General features: G+C 33.4%; 1 long non-coding RNA gene across 1 annotated transcript in view; it reads right to left on the bottom strand.

The window, feature by feature from the left end:
* LOC309846498 overlaps positions 1-10,277 on the bottom strand; it is a 29,715-nt gene extending 19,438 nt beyond the window's left edge. Inside the window, exons 1-2 of the long non-coding RNA XR_014301963.1 lie at positions 10,203-10,277; positions 4,437-4,543 (exon numbers count right to left, since the gene is read on the bottom strand). This is a non-coding gene — a long non-coding RNA (uncharacterized lncRNA). The remainder of the gene's footprint in view (positions 1-4,436; positions 4,544-10,202) is intronic.
* Positions 10,278-14,839: the final 4,562 nt, after the last annotated feature.

The following is a 14,839-nucleotide window of genomic DNA, read 5'->3' as shown; positions in this document are numbered from 1 at the left end:
TAAAAAACTAGACATAAAATTATTCCTTTAACTATGAATTATATTATGATTCCACATAACAAGATTTACTCATACCATAGAATCTTGCCCTTGCCATGTTGTTCCTAATAATTGGATTAATCAAAAGAATGACTAACTTTCTTGCCAGAAAATAGTGCTTCTTTATGAAGCTCCGTTAAGGTAATTATCTTGCAATGCAGTAAACTCTGTCTTTCAATAAGGGATAAAACATTATGATCAAAAAGGAAATAGCTCCAAAATTTAATTACATTTCAGGATTCTCTGCTGATTCTGGTTAGGTTTGCAAAACAGATGCAAAATATCATTAAACAGGTTGTACAAGAATTAAAAAAAAAAAAGAAAAGTTGAGAGAATGATTCCAATACAAAGTTATGAAATTAATTATGGCATTGGCTTGATAAGTATTAAGTTTTAGGGAGCTCTATAGATAGATATAGATATCTCTGAACTGATTGTTGATATCCTAGAAAGTTAACCATTCAATATATGTCACAATTGAGTCCATAAGACCAATTAAAGTATGCAATAAGGAAAATAGCAGGCAAATTAATAAGTTTCTCTTCATATTTCCAACCAAAGACATAGTCTTTGTTTAATTCACAGGTTATGAACACATAGGCCATTAGTGATCATTAATTCATGAAACAATTCTTGAACATTAGAAGTAGGTTTGAGTTTCACAAGTTGCATTTCACATGATGGAGTCAAGATTACTCACTATTTTCTGATGCTAACACCTGTGATTAAAGCATAAAGCTGATACAGCAGCATTTAGCTCTTTGTATAAACACATAAGCAGAAGGATAAGTCACAAATGTGCCAATTGTTCTCTCTACTGAGAAGATTAGCTGGTTTTCACAGCATATGCATATGGAGCTTTCTAAATGCAGGTATTCTTCCTTACAGCCAGGTTAGAGTATTAAAATGCTGGTGTCCATGATCAATCCCAAAAGGATAGATGGAACTCAGAATTTAGGATAGCATAATTTTCTCTGTTCTTCTTTTCTATAACAATGGAGGTTCTGAGAAAACCAGACATTCATATTTCACAGGCTAACTCTATGCCTTTTCTGATTTCAAGAGGCAATACTTATACCTTTTTCCTTAAAAATTTAAAATGGGTGAGACAGGGGTATGCACCATTGCATGTATGGTGTCTGTTCTTTCATTTCATTGGAAAATGTAGGTTTTGGTTGTCTTTACCAAAACTGATATGTTTATATCTTCATTGCCTGTTTCATATTTTATATAAGATCCTAAGTATAAACAACATCATAGTATTCATCCTATTAATAAATATGGAAGTCTTTAATAACAGATGTATAGATTTTGTAGTACAAATCAAGTAAAACCTTTATTGGTTTGATGCAAAATGGAAAGTCTTCAGTTCTGTAGGCCCCTAAATTATGTATAGACAGAATAATTAAATCAGTTAGATAGAAATGATATATTTGAAAGTCACATATTACTTATATTGTCTATTATATTATTGGGGCGATTTAAATGTATTTTATAGAAAGCTAACTTACTGATTTGTTATAATTTTCTCTGATTCAGGTATTTATAATACCAACTGACATTGCATACTCAATTAAATTGAGGGAATCTGATCCCAGCTGATCCTGCCTTTTCCCAGATTAGAAGTGATCATTCAAACTTCATATTCTGGTATTGCTTCACTGGCATATGTTAAAACCAAAAATTGTGTATTTTAGAACTAGGAAAAGCTCCCGGGGATATAAAAGAGATTTCTCTGACAATGATGCCGAGGCTACACAATGGGGAAAGGATCATCTCCTCAACAAATGATGCTGGAAAACTGGATATTCATATATTAAAAAAAAATAAATTGAACCTTTATAGCTATATAAAAGTTAACTCAAACTGGATTAAAGATTGAAACACAAGGCCTGAGACTATAAACTTCTAAAAGAAAATATAGAAAAAAAATTTTTCACGTTATTGGATTTGGCACGATTTCTTGGATATGACACCAACAGCATAGGCAACAAAAAGAAACATAGATAAATGGGACTACATCATTCTTAAAATTTCTGCTCCACAAAGGAAACAATCAACAGAGTGAAAAGGAAACCTACAGAATGGGTCAAAACATTTGCAGATATTTGATAAGGGGTTAATATTCAGAATCTATAAAGAAGTTCTGCAACTCAACAATAAAGAACCCCAAATAATCCAATTTAAAAATAGGCAAAGGACTCGAATAGACAGGTCTCCAAAGAATATATACAAATGGACAAGAAGCATATGAAAAGATGTTCAACATCACTAATCATTTGAGAAATGCTTATCAAAGCCACTATAGGATATCATCTTATATTTATTAGGATGGCCACTATAAAAGGGGGGGGAGATAATAACTGTTGGTGAGCATATGGGAAAATTGGAACTGTTGTGGATTGTTGGTGGGAATGTAATTGGTCCAGTTACTATGGTAAACAGTACGAAAGTTCCTCAGAGAATCAAAAATAGAACTACCATATGATCCAGCAATCCCATCTCTGGGTGTGTATTCATAAAAACTGAAAATAGGATCCTGAAGAGACATCTTATTTGCAATAGCTAAGAGGTGGAAGCAATATTAATGTCCACTGGGATGAAGAGATAAGGTATTAGGATATGCATACAATGGAATGTTTTTCACTTAAAAAAATAGATATCCTTTCATATGCTACGAATTGGATGAATTCATTATGCTAAGTGAAATAAACCAGTCACAAGAAGAAAAATACTACATGATTCCATTTATATGCATTATCTAAAAGGTCAAATTCTTAGAAACAGAAAGTAGAATGATAGTTTCCAGTAGCTGAGGGACGATGGAAAGGGGAGCTATTCAGTAAGTACAGAGTTTCAGTTTTGCAAGATGAAAAGTTTCTAGAGATCTCTTGCACAACAAGATGTATATATTTAATGCTACTATACTGTACATTTAAAAATTGTAAAGATGGTAAATTTTTATGTTACATTTTTTTAACATAAAAAAGAAAACAGAAAGGAAAAATCATTTACTGTCAGATAAGCTAGGCATCAGGTGGATTTGGGGAAAATGAAGCTCTAAGCAAAATACTGTCTCAGAGATAAGAGAGGACCTCTGTTTAGACATCTATATTCTCTGATTAAAGAAATAACAATGAAAAAATGATAAACATGATATAAAATTATGAGCAAGGTAGAACTTAAAAGAAAGCCAAATTAAAGCTTATACAGTTTAAAGATACTAAATTAAATACTAGACATATCATTATACCTCTATGTGTACTGAATAAGGTGAAATTGGAGTTTTATAACTTTGAAAAAATTTGAATACATTATTTTTTTATGGTGCCCTAAATTCTGATGTTAGCAAAGAGATAAGAGATTAGTGGCAATTATTTAGAAAATACAAGTTTTTTCTCTTTGACGATTTTTCACTTAGTTTAGCATAAAAATGAATATTTGAAAGATATAAAGAAATGGAGTTATTCATTGTCCCCTAAAATGCTGTCTGAATACACAGAGATTGTAAAAAAGTGATTCAAACCATGAATATAAAAAAATTAGTAGATTTAAATTCAAAGCATACTTAATTATAGAATGGCATATGTGAATTTTAAGTAATAAGATACACATTCATTAAAATTATTTAAAACTTCAGTAATATTAAATAAATGGGCCTTTAATGCTCTATTTCACCAGGACTAGGACGATAGGAAACATAGGGAATAAATGAGAAATTCTAATGTTTTAATTCTCATTTCATTTGATTTCTGTTTTTTTCTTTGTCCCTACTTTATCATTTTTATCAGTAGGAATCTGAGTTTCATAATGACTACCATTAGTGATTAATATGTGAGGCTGTATACCTTTTCTTCAGAATAAAAACCAAAATTGCTTTGATATTAAAATAGTCCAAAATTAATCTTTATATATAAGTGAAAAGAGACAATTAAACACTATAGTTTCCCAAACTGCTAGATGCACTTAATTGAACATATGAATAATAATGCTTTATATATTTTTGACATTAAGAAATTTCAATTTGCGATAATTGTGCAAACTTTTGAAGTGAAGTGGATTCAGATTCTGTGAAATATTGATTTTGTAGTGACTGATTGATGCCTTTGCCAACTGTCATTGCTTATTTACAGAAATGCCTTATTTACAAATACGAATTTTCTAGATACAGAGTCAGGTAATACATGGAATGTAATACAAAGAATGTACTTCTTTCCCCTAGCATAATGTTTAAAGTTCACACATGCTGTAGTATGATTTAATACTTTCTTCCTTCTTATTGTTGACTATGACACACAAGTTTTTGTATTTTATCATAGATCTGATTTATGATACAGATATTATCAATTCTGTTATATTTTTCCAAAATACAGTAATGTTTTTGTTTCAGTAGATACCTGAATTGACTGGACTCAAAATGCAGACTATCATATCTCTGGAGGTCAGAGGCTCGGATCTCAGTTCAATTCTTTAAAACTCAATTGTAAGTTGCTTTCAATTTGTCCTGCACATATGCAAGTAAGAGGTTAGGAGACACTCATTCAAAAAGAGGTCAAAGTTTACCTGTAGTTTATTATATGCCTTTCTCACTATCCCACTGTAACTGAGCTATCTTTGGGACAAAGCCACAGGGACAGGAGCAATGTACTCTAGGACTGTTACTTGCTCCGTTATGGTCCCCTTCCATAATTTGCTACGGGGTTTCCCCGCACCCTCCACAGCCTAAGGAGTTGCTTATAATGATTATGATTATTTTGTATTTTATACAGCATTCATAGCTGTTATTTTTTAGGAGAATCCGTCTGTAAGCATATTAAGAGCAGGAATGGGGAATACACTTTATAACATAAAACAATTGCGGGGCAACAATCTTTTAAGTTTTGATGAGAGGATTGTTGTAAAAATAAAACCAAGCAAAAGAGAAACAAGCAAAAAGAAAAAGAAACCACAAACAGAATGCAGATTAAGCTCTCTAATTTTGTATGGAGATAAAGTTGGTCAAAAAAAATTTTTTTTAATATTTGGAACCTAGCATATTTAAAGTGAGGACAATGACAACAACAATGAATATTAGTCAGCCATAATCTTTCTGGCTCTCCTGTCAGTTCATTGTAACCAGGAACTTTTTTATTTGTGCTTATATGATGCCCACTGAGAGCATGGCTGAGGGATAATACTAATACATGGTTTATGTTCCTGGAAAATTTTTGTTTATGGTAAAAAAAAAAAAAAAAAAAAAAAGATTTTAGTTATTTATTTGACAGACAGAGATCACAAGTAGGCAAAGAAGCAGAGAGAGGAAGCAGGCTCCCTGCCGAGCAGAGAGTCTGATGTGGGGCTCGATTCCAGGACCCTGGGATCATGACCTGAGCCGAAGACAAAGGCTTTAACCCACTGAGTCATCCAGGTGCCCTGCTAATGGTATTCTTTAGGTATGGTACCCAGCCTGAGAAAAAGAAGCAGGAATGTTCAAGGTGATAGAGATTTGATTTTGGGACAATGTTGTTATTTTTGGTGGCCTCGTCAGAAGGGATGGACAGGTACAGAGGTCAGTCCCCTTCCTCACACATCATCATTTTTCCATTTACTATTACTTCCTTTTCTTTCCTTCTGTCCCACTTCCTTCATTTGAGGGGACTGGAGTTCATATTTGGGGGGAAATTTCCTTTTCTGGTGGGAATGACCAGTAGTTGAAGAATTCTAAGCCCTGGATGTTAAGATCCAGAGTGTTTGTAAGAAAGACATGATTCTAATTGTTATGATTCGATATTTCAGGGATAGCTGATTGAATTAATGGTAGTTATGGATATTGGACTAACAAGGCAAGAGAGAAACTGTAAATTTAACTGTATCAATAATTACTAAAGCTTCTTATAAGTTATATAATTTATTCAGTATATTATGCATATTATGCATATTACTAAATATATTAGGCAAACTTTACATTTAAAAATTGTAATAGCAAATTCTGAGTGGGTCAGTCAGTTAAGCGACGGACTCTTGATTTCAGCTCAGGTCATGACCTCAGGGTCAGAGAGGGAGCCCCACGTAGGGCTCCACACTGGGTATGGAGCCTACTTAACATTCTCTATCTCTCTCACCCTCTCCATCACCTCTAAAAAAATTATAATAGTAAATTCTATCACCCTATTGTTAATTTTTAGATTTTTTGGTTCTTGTGGAATGGCTGCTATTTATTAGTAGTAATGATGGGATATTGTTCTCTTTAACATCTATTATTAATACCCATCTCCACATTCAGCTCAGCTTTTGTCATTCCTCTTTAAAAGGGTTCATTTAAATACTCAAATGGAACGACTCACTTGGATAATTTATCATGGTTCTTCAGTGCTAGCCTCTCACAGTCTTTTCTTTTCTTTTCTTTTCTTTTTCAGCATCTGCTGATAGTAAATTTCTGACTGGGTGACTGGACTTTGCACTCATAGCTTTGTTTCTGGTATAAGTATCCTTTGGTTCTTATTTGTCTAACGGGACTGTTCGATCTGCTGCATTAATCCAGCCTAATTTTTGATACATTCTTTGTTTCTAACTTCCCTCCTTGCTTCTGATTCAAAAAACTTTTCCCCTCCAGAAATTAAATTTTCCTTCATTCCTCAAGGATTTCTCAACTTTTCTTTTCCCAAAAGCTTACTCTGCAGTCACCACGGATAAAATGAACTACATTGATTAAGTGCCTACTATGCGCCCAGTAGTGAGATAAATGACATATTCATAAAAATGAAAAGTTTACAGTATTCTGCCGCCTCCCTCAGCACGACAGACTCCCTCATTCTAATGAGCTATGTGTTTGGTAACAGATTTCATCATTTCACTAGTTGCCAAGTGTCTACCTACCAACAAACCAGTTTTTCTTTACTATATGCTAGCAATAATTGTCTTCAGTGTCAATCACTCTATCCTGAATCACTAAATACATGGTATTGTTATTACTATAATTATTGCTATTATTGCTATTGTATGTCATTTCTGAATGCAGAGGGGAATTCTGAAGAAGGAATATTTTGAAAAGGATGGTACTGACACTTTCACTAAAAGGAAATGAATTATGCTAAACGTGAGTCAGAAATTTCGAGTCACTAAAAAGGAACAAATTGAATGTGTCTTGTTAGAATTTTTCTTGCTAGTAATTATAGTATCATTCCTTTTCCTAGCTGTCTCAGAATCAATAAGACGAACCTGTTAGAACCCCTTGGCTATACAGTCCTTTCTCTGTTGCTAGCCAGGTAAATTGAAGAGATCAGGGTAACTGGCAGGTAGCCATGCACAAACCAGACCCTGGACCTTTACATTTTCACAGTCCACTCAGAGCTAAAATACCTGAAGAAAACTCATTTGAGGTTTAATATTTTGCCATTAGACAAGATGCACACTCTCTAGGAACACAATCTTCATTTAAGACCTTCATACTTGATAATATGTGAGCAAGCAAGAGGGAGAGAGGGAGAGGGAGAGAGAGAAACCGTATTAACTTCTAGGTGTTTTTAGGAACATTTATGGCTCACCCGGTACTAATTATAATATGATTTCAAATGTGTTAAGTTAACATTTCATGAAGTCCTTTTCATATGCCAGCCTTAGCAGGTCTTATTTTTGCTTCCTGCATATTTTCAGGCACTGAGATAAGTGGTTCATATTGCTTCTTTTCCTTTTATAACTTTTTAAATATGTGTGCACTCAAACATTATTTCTTAACTGGATCTGTACTGCTCCCCTTCACTCTTTAAGCTCAGATATTTTAATTGTACCATTTGCAATATATTCAAAATACAAACAGCATATGAAATGTGTCAGTCTTCACATTGAATTTATAAATAAGTCTGGTCACAGTCAAATAATTTCACACATTGCCCAGCATAAACGTCAATTTAAAATATGAGGCTCATAAATAAAATGAAAACTGTTACCCAGTGGATCTAAAAACAGTTATTATGTCAGAGTTAATCTTTGCACCAGCTCATGGTCTTCCTACACACTGCATTAAATGTGAACCCCTAAATACCAAGGGTCCTGCATAATGAATCTTACTATGGTAAATGATTTGCACATTTAAATAGGGACAACATCATCATCTACCTGAATGGAATTTAACCTTGTGTAAAAGAAGATAATTGTATATTTGTAAAGGATGTCAAAATAACGTGAGATGATGCATTTTTCATTGAAAAATAAGTCAGGCTGTCACGAAGTCTTCTAGAGTGCCTGAGAAATACCATGAAAGCATACACAGTCTACTGAGTCTTCCCTGCAGCATTATCATAGCCTACTGATTCTTTTCAAGGAGTGGGAAGTAGTTCTGGCAGGTCCTATACTTCGAACCACAGCAGTAACACCTGACCATTCATTGCACAAAGTATAGAAAACACAAGCGGAAAACAAGACTATACCAATGGACCTTCAGTTTACAAAAGGGTCTGCAGGGTTAGTACATATTTTAAAGAAGAGAACACTATTCTACATTCTCCCAGAAGAAACAAAGATAAATAATTTCACTTCTACAATGAAGTTTACATTACTTATGCAGAAACAAATAGAATAATGTTTAGATATGCTGGTGAGGACTTGCCTGCATTCCAACACTCACTGGCTCCGCATGATGATTGTCCATATTAATTCTATTTTTATCAAAAATCTTTTATTTTTTTTGATCACTTTTGTTTATGTTTATAATGAGAATTTGTATTTGTAAATTATACTAACAGTGAATTTTACACCTGCGATTATCCCAATGCTCTCTGCAAAAAGTCTATCTTTTTAACTGTTTGGAAGTGTACAGGCTCTCTTTCAACTTTTTGAACAATTATAGCTTGATTATTTGCAACAATTTTTGTTTTGCTGATTCCCAAAGCCACTCTGATTTTAGCAGCCATGAAAATAATGTTTTGTTGTTATTTTTTAGTGGTGGCAATTTCTTCTCTTCTACTTAGATATTTAAATGCTGCTTTCTTGAATTGTAGAATTTCACCAAATTTTTCCCTAAATGCCATAAATTATTAATTTTGCAAAGAAAATTATATCTTTTTCCAAAATATCTAATTATGGCTCTTTCTTTAAGTTCTGATTACTTCTGTGCCTCAATATTCTTATCTGAAAAAAGTGACACAGCACTTATCTCACGGGTTGTTTTATGAGCTAATGTATATAAAGAATTTAGAATGGTAAGTCATTTAACTGTTTTTTTAACTGTTTTTTTGACTTTCTCTCTTTTTTTTTAGCAATTTACCCTAAATGCATAACTGTCAATGTTCTCTCCTAAGTGTTTGCCATCTTCTGTCATTTATTGAGATTTCCATGAACAAGATACTTAGACACGTGCATAAATTTTAATCTGTATTTTTTCAATGGTCATGTCAGGTAGATATCATTTCCATTGTACTGAGAAAGAAATTTTGAGACTTAGAGACGTTAAATATCTTGCCTGACAGTAAACTAAAGTAAATGGCAGCGCTATAACTCCAACTATGGCCTAGCTGATGGTCTAGCTGACCTCAAAAACTAGGTTCTAAATTCTAAGTGTATTTTACCATCACCTTGTCCTTCTTCAGGCAGTGTGCATACATACACAGTGTGATGTAGACACATATACCTTGAGTCTCTTACCTGTTTTACTGACGTAGCATTCATTCGGGTTGGTTTTATTAGCCAATGTTTCTACTGATGATCATATTTATTCCATAAGTGAACAATTTCTATTTCTTGTTATTTTAAGGTAACAAGTGTTCTTTTTCCTTTCCCAGAGAATAGATGGTAGTTTTTCCCTAAACTCTTCCTTTCCACAACTGTTACTAAAAAGATGCCATTTATTTTTCTGCTGTCTTTGCATTTTTATAATGCTCAACTTGATGATGACTGTTAGATTTTGTTTCTTCTGCTCACTCAAGCTTGCTTGGTAAATAGGCTTTCAGGGGCATGGCTCCATAATCCTGTTTATGGTGAGACTTCATGACAGTATAAGTTCTCTGTGCTAATGTTGGGTGGAAGGGTTAAGGCTATTGGAGGTATTTTTTAAGTACATGTTAAGGTTAATTCTATCGTTAATGGCAAAGTTAGAATGCAGGAGTAGAGTCACAATGATCCAGCCTGCAAATAATGACCTAAAGCTCAAATCCAGTCAGCCAGGCAAGGGTCATCTATAGCATTTTTACCTGGAGTTGGGATTGAGGACTCTGACAGGTGATCCAGAGCTTTTAGTCCCTTGGATTTCAGACACTTGATTTTCAACAGAACTTTCTTCTCATATTTATGATGAAAGCAGAATGTTCTAGAATCACTGCAGTTGGACTCATATGGACTGTGAGGGTAATACTCAAGTGATTCTATACCTCCAACTCTAAAAATGAGAGAGTTTCTTAGAGCAATCATTCTCAAATTCTAGACCTTGAAACTCTGGCTTTGGAATTATCTAAGGCATTACTTCCACTGAATCAGAATGTTCTGGAGTTAGCTAAAAAGCCTTTTGAAATTACCCTAAGTAATTCTATTGCACAGTGAAATCTGAGAAAGAAAAATATCTTTTAAGAACATGGAATAAACTCAATTATTTTTTTTCTCTGGAGATATTACAAAATTTTTTCAAATGTTTATGAGATCTACAATAAATAATTATATAAATTCTTACTCTTCCATTTTCTGGTTAATCTCTACAGGAAAATCTTATAGTAAAATATTGTGAAGTATGATAACATAGTGTTCGGTACTTAAAATGGAGTCTTATCATTTGCCAGTAATAATCGTTTATAGAAATAAAATTCTCTGGCCTTACTTGCAAGAATTCACTTCTCTTAATGCTTCATTCTGTTGGCCAGGTAGACAAGAGAAAATCAGGAGAATTAAGAGTTGTTAAATTTTTTTCCCGTTCATTTATCACTCAAACAATGAAAAGGAATTAAGATCTTCAGTTTAAAAAATGACCTACGAGATTTTTTTTTTTAAATTCACATTCAATTTACTTAACATATAGTGTATTATTAGTTTCAGGGGTAGAATTTAGTGATTCATCAGTTGCATAGAACACCCAGTACTCAGTTACATCAAGTGTTCTCCTTAATGCCCATGACCCCTCCCTCCTACCTCCCCTCCAATGATCCTGTTGGTTTCCCATAGTTAACAGTGTCTCATGATTTGTCTCCCTCTCGGTTTTTTATCTTATTTTATTTTTCCTTCCCTTCCCCTATGTTCATCTGTTTTGTTTCTTAAATTCCACATATGAGTGAAATCATAGCATCTTTGAGTAGATTCTTTTATGTGTAGAAATACAATTACACTGTATATTAAAACATCTTTGTTTTAAAGTGTCTTTCTCTTATAAATCATGTGAATATAAAACTATTATAGAGTGTTTTCCACGTTTCTTTTTGTTGTTGTTCTATTTTTTGTTTATCTGTTTTCCACATTTCAGAAGGCAGGTATGTAGTGTTGACCCTTGAACAACATGGGTTTGAAGAGCATGGGTTTACTTAAATGTGGATTTTTTAAATATATAAATACAGTATGGTAAATGTATTTTCTCTTCCTTATGATTTACTTAATAATAACTTCTTTTTTTTTAGCTTAATGTATTGTAAAATTGCAATGTACAAAACATATAATGTACAAAATGTGTATTAACTGTTTATGTTACCAATAAGGCTTCCAGTCAACAGTAGACTATTAGTAGTTTTTGGGGAATCCAAAGCTTTTTGTGGATTTTGATTGCACAGAGCAGTTGGTTCCCCCAACGCTATGTTAGTGACCTTCAAGGATCCACTGTATTTCTGTAGCCATTGTGTTCAGTAACAATCTCATTGGAAACCATGGGCTTGTTTTAGCACCCTGATTCTAGAAGACATACATACATTATATGTTATAAAATAATATGAGAATAATTTATAATATTCATAGATGACATAATATAAGAAAATGAAAACAAAATTAGATATCTTTTGTTCCTGAATTTAAGTTTTAATTAAAGAACAGAAATTTGATAAATCCAGTAATGAATAAAGGCTTTAAATGGAGGTTTATATGATTTTTAATACAAATTTTAAACTTGCTGCTCAATAATACTGTATTATATTAGAAAGAGTCCTATGTTAGAAGTCAGAAAACGTGAGTCCTTGTCTTGTTCTACCACTCAGGCAAAAGACACCAAACAAGTCACTTTAAATTTTCAAGTATAAAATTAAGAAACTTTTAACTAAGAAACTTAAATTTTCAAGTATGAAATTAAGAAAACTTTTTTTTTTTTAATCTTTAAGATATAGTCTTGACTTCTAAGGCTCAAGTCAATTTTCTTTTTCAATCCAGTTTAAACGTAAAAAGTCTTTGATTCTAATTCTGATTTCCAATTGAGAGAGACAGGGTAACTATTTTAGCATAGTGAGAAAATACACATTCTATGACAACAAAGAACTGTTAAATTGTTAAAGGAAACTAATAACAGATATCATACTCTATTAAGATTATTCATTTAAATCTTTTAAAACATTTATTTTTTTCCTACCAGATGTTTATATATCTGTCTAATGTCTTAAATTGAAAAAGTAAATCAAGTAATAATTTTCTTGCTGCATTAGGTCTAGGTCATGATGCTGAACATTTATTTATTTATTTATTAACATATAATGTATTATTTGTTTCTGGGGTACAGGCCTGTGAATCATCAGTCTTATACAATTCACAGCACTCACCATAGCACATACTCTCCCCAATGTCCATAACTCAGCCACACCATCCCTCAGTTTGTTTTCTGAGATTAAGAATTTCTTATGGTTTGTCTTCCCCCCTGTCCCATTTTGTTTCATTTTTTCCCTCCCTGCCCCCATGACGTCGCACCCTGCCTCTCAAATTCCTCATATTGGAGAGATCATATGATAATGTCTTTCTCTGATTGACTTATTCTACTTAGCATAATACTGTCTAGTTCTATCCACATCATTGCAAATGGCAAGAGTTCGGGTTTTTGGTGGCTGCATAGTATTCCATTGTATATATATATACCACATCTTCCTAGATGTCCAGCAACAGATGAATGGATAAAGAAGAAGTGGGAATTTATTTTTATATAATACAGAGCTGTTTTCACTGCTTTGTAAATGAAATCTTTCCCAAAAGTGTACTATTAAATATTTCAAATATTCACAAAGTGAAAGAATTGTACAATATTCATATACCTACTCCCTAGATTTTACAATTAATTTTTGCAGTATTTATTTTGTTAAAAAGCTGTCCATTTATAGATCTCTCAATTCATCCCTCTATCAATATTTGTCATGTAGTTTTGATGAATATGTTTAAGTAAAACATAGTCATTGATGGGGTTTAGGGCATGCTATCCTCAAACATGGCACCTTGACATATTAAATATCTTAAGCTAAAGGAGTTTATGAAAATGGTAGAAGTAGGAAGGTAGCACTGACCCTCCCCTTCCTGTCCTTCTTCCCTGAAAACAGAGATAAATGTCCCATGTGAAGTAAGTATACCCTCCCAATACCAAGAGATATAGCATGCTTATCACCAGCCACAGGGAATTTAGGACTGAGAAGGTTGCATAAACAACCATTGTTACTTCTCCACCATTTACTACCCATGGTCCCAACACCTTTTTTGGTAAAATATTCACATATATATTGTTTGTTTGTTTAAGAGACATAAAGCATCCTTCTCTGATTCCTTCTTGGGGTCTTCATTCTCTTGTGAGGTCTCATGGACATGTAACAATTCAATAAAGCTTGTATGCTTTTCTCCTGTTAATCTGCCTTATGTCAGCTTAATTCTTGGGCTCAGCCAGAGACCCAAAGAGGGTTGGAAGAGAAAGAGAAATTTTCCTCTCCTACAACATTTTACTCTTAAAAACATTAGCATGTATATCATTAACTACATTTCAGTGTCTGTTTACTGTTCCTTTTGTTTTGTTTTGAGATAAGGAAACATGTGTGCGCGTACACGCACACGCGTGTTCATTTCCCTGATTGTATTCTATAAATGCTGCTTTGTTCAATATAATTTCTAATGTGTTTGTATCTAAGTGAAATAGCTAATAATTATCATGTCTTTTGTTTCTCTTGAGGGACTTGGGTGACTATTGCCTTTCCCTCCACTGTCTGGCTTTAGAGAAGAACTTTCCAACCCAAATTGCGCCCAAACTATCTCAGGTTTGAAAATGGAAAATTCTTTAGTGTGGATGGTAGGAATGAGAAGAGAAAGATGAGTATAGGAGAAAAATACTGAACTACAGGCATTGTTGACACAAGAGGGGAAAGAAAGATTAGTATGAGATGAATGAAGCTTTGTAGCACTAGTTCATGAATAGGTAAGCAGGAAGTTTTCTACATGGTTCGTGTTAAATAAGGTGGGATCCTTGTTTCATTCAGAGATCTTACATCTTAGACCACAAGATCCTCTCTAACTTACAAACATACAAAATGAATTTATTAGGGAGTGTTAAATGTTTTACCATTTCTCTGGGAATACGGCACCAGAGAATTACCATCCAAGATTATATAACCAGGAAGAGTACACATATATTACATTGCCCGGCAAATTTCAGATATAATGGCACTGCCACTGAATACTGGCACTACAGCTTACACAGCAGCCACTGAGCGCAAGAACCCAAATATGGCAAAATTTGTAGCACAATCTCTGTCGTTGCTGGTTCTGAAAGCTTGAGTTGTGTTTTCCCATACTCTGCCACCCTTGTAACAGAATGGATTTTTCACATTGATCTCTTTCAAATCAATGTCTATTTTGACTGTATCTGGTTGACAAAATCTAGTTCACAGGCCATGTACTAAGGGCAAGA

This window comes from Mustela nivalis (assembly GCF_964662115.1).
Source record: "Mustela nivalis genome assembly, chromosome: 13".
Taxonomy (NCBI): domain Eukaryota; kingdom Metazoa; phylum Chordata; class Mammalia; order Carnivora; family Mustelidae; genus Mustela; species Mustela nivalis.
The sequence above is the reverse complement of the archived record's forward strand: the minus strand, read 5'-3'. Positions and strand labels throughout refer to the sequence as shown.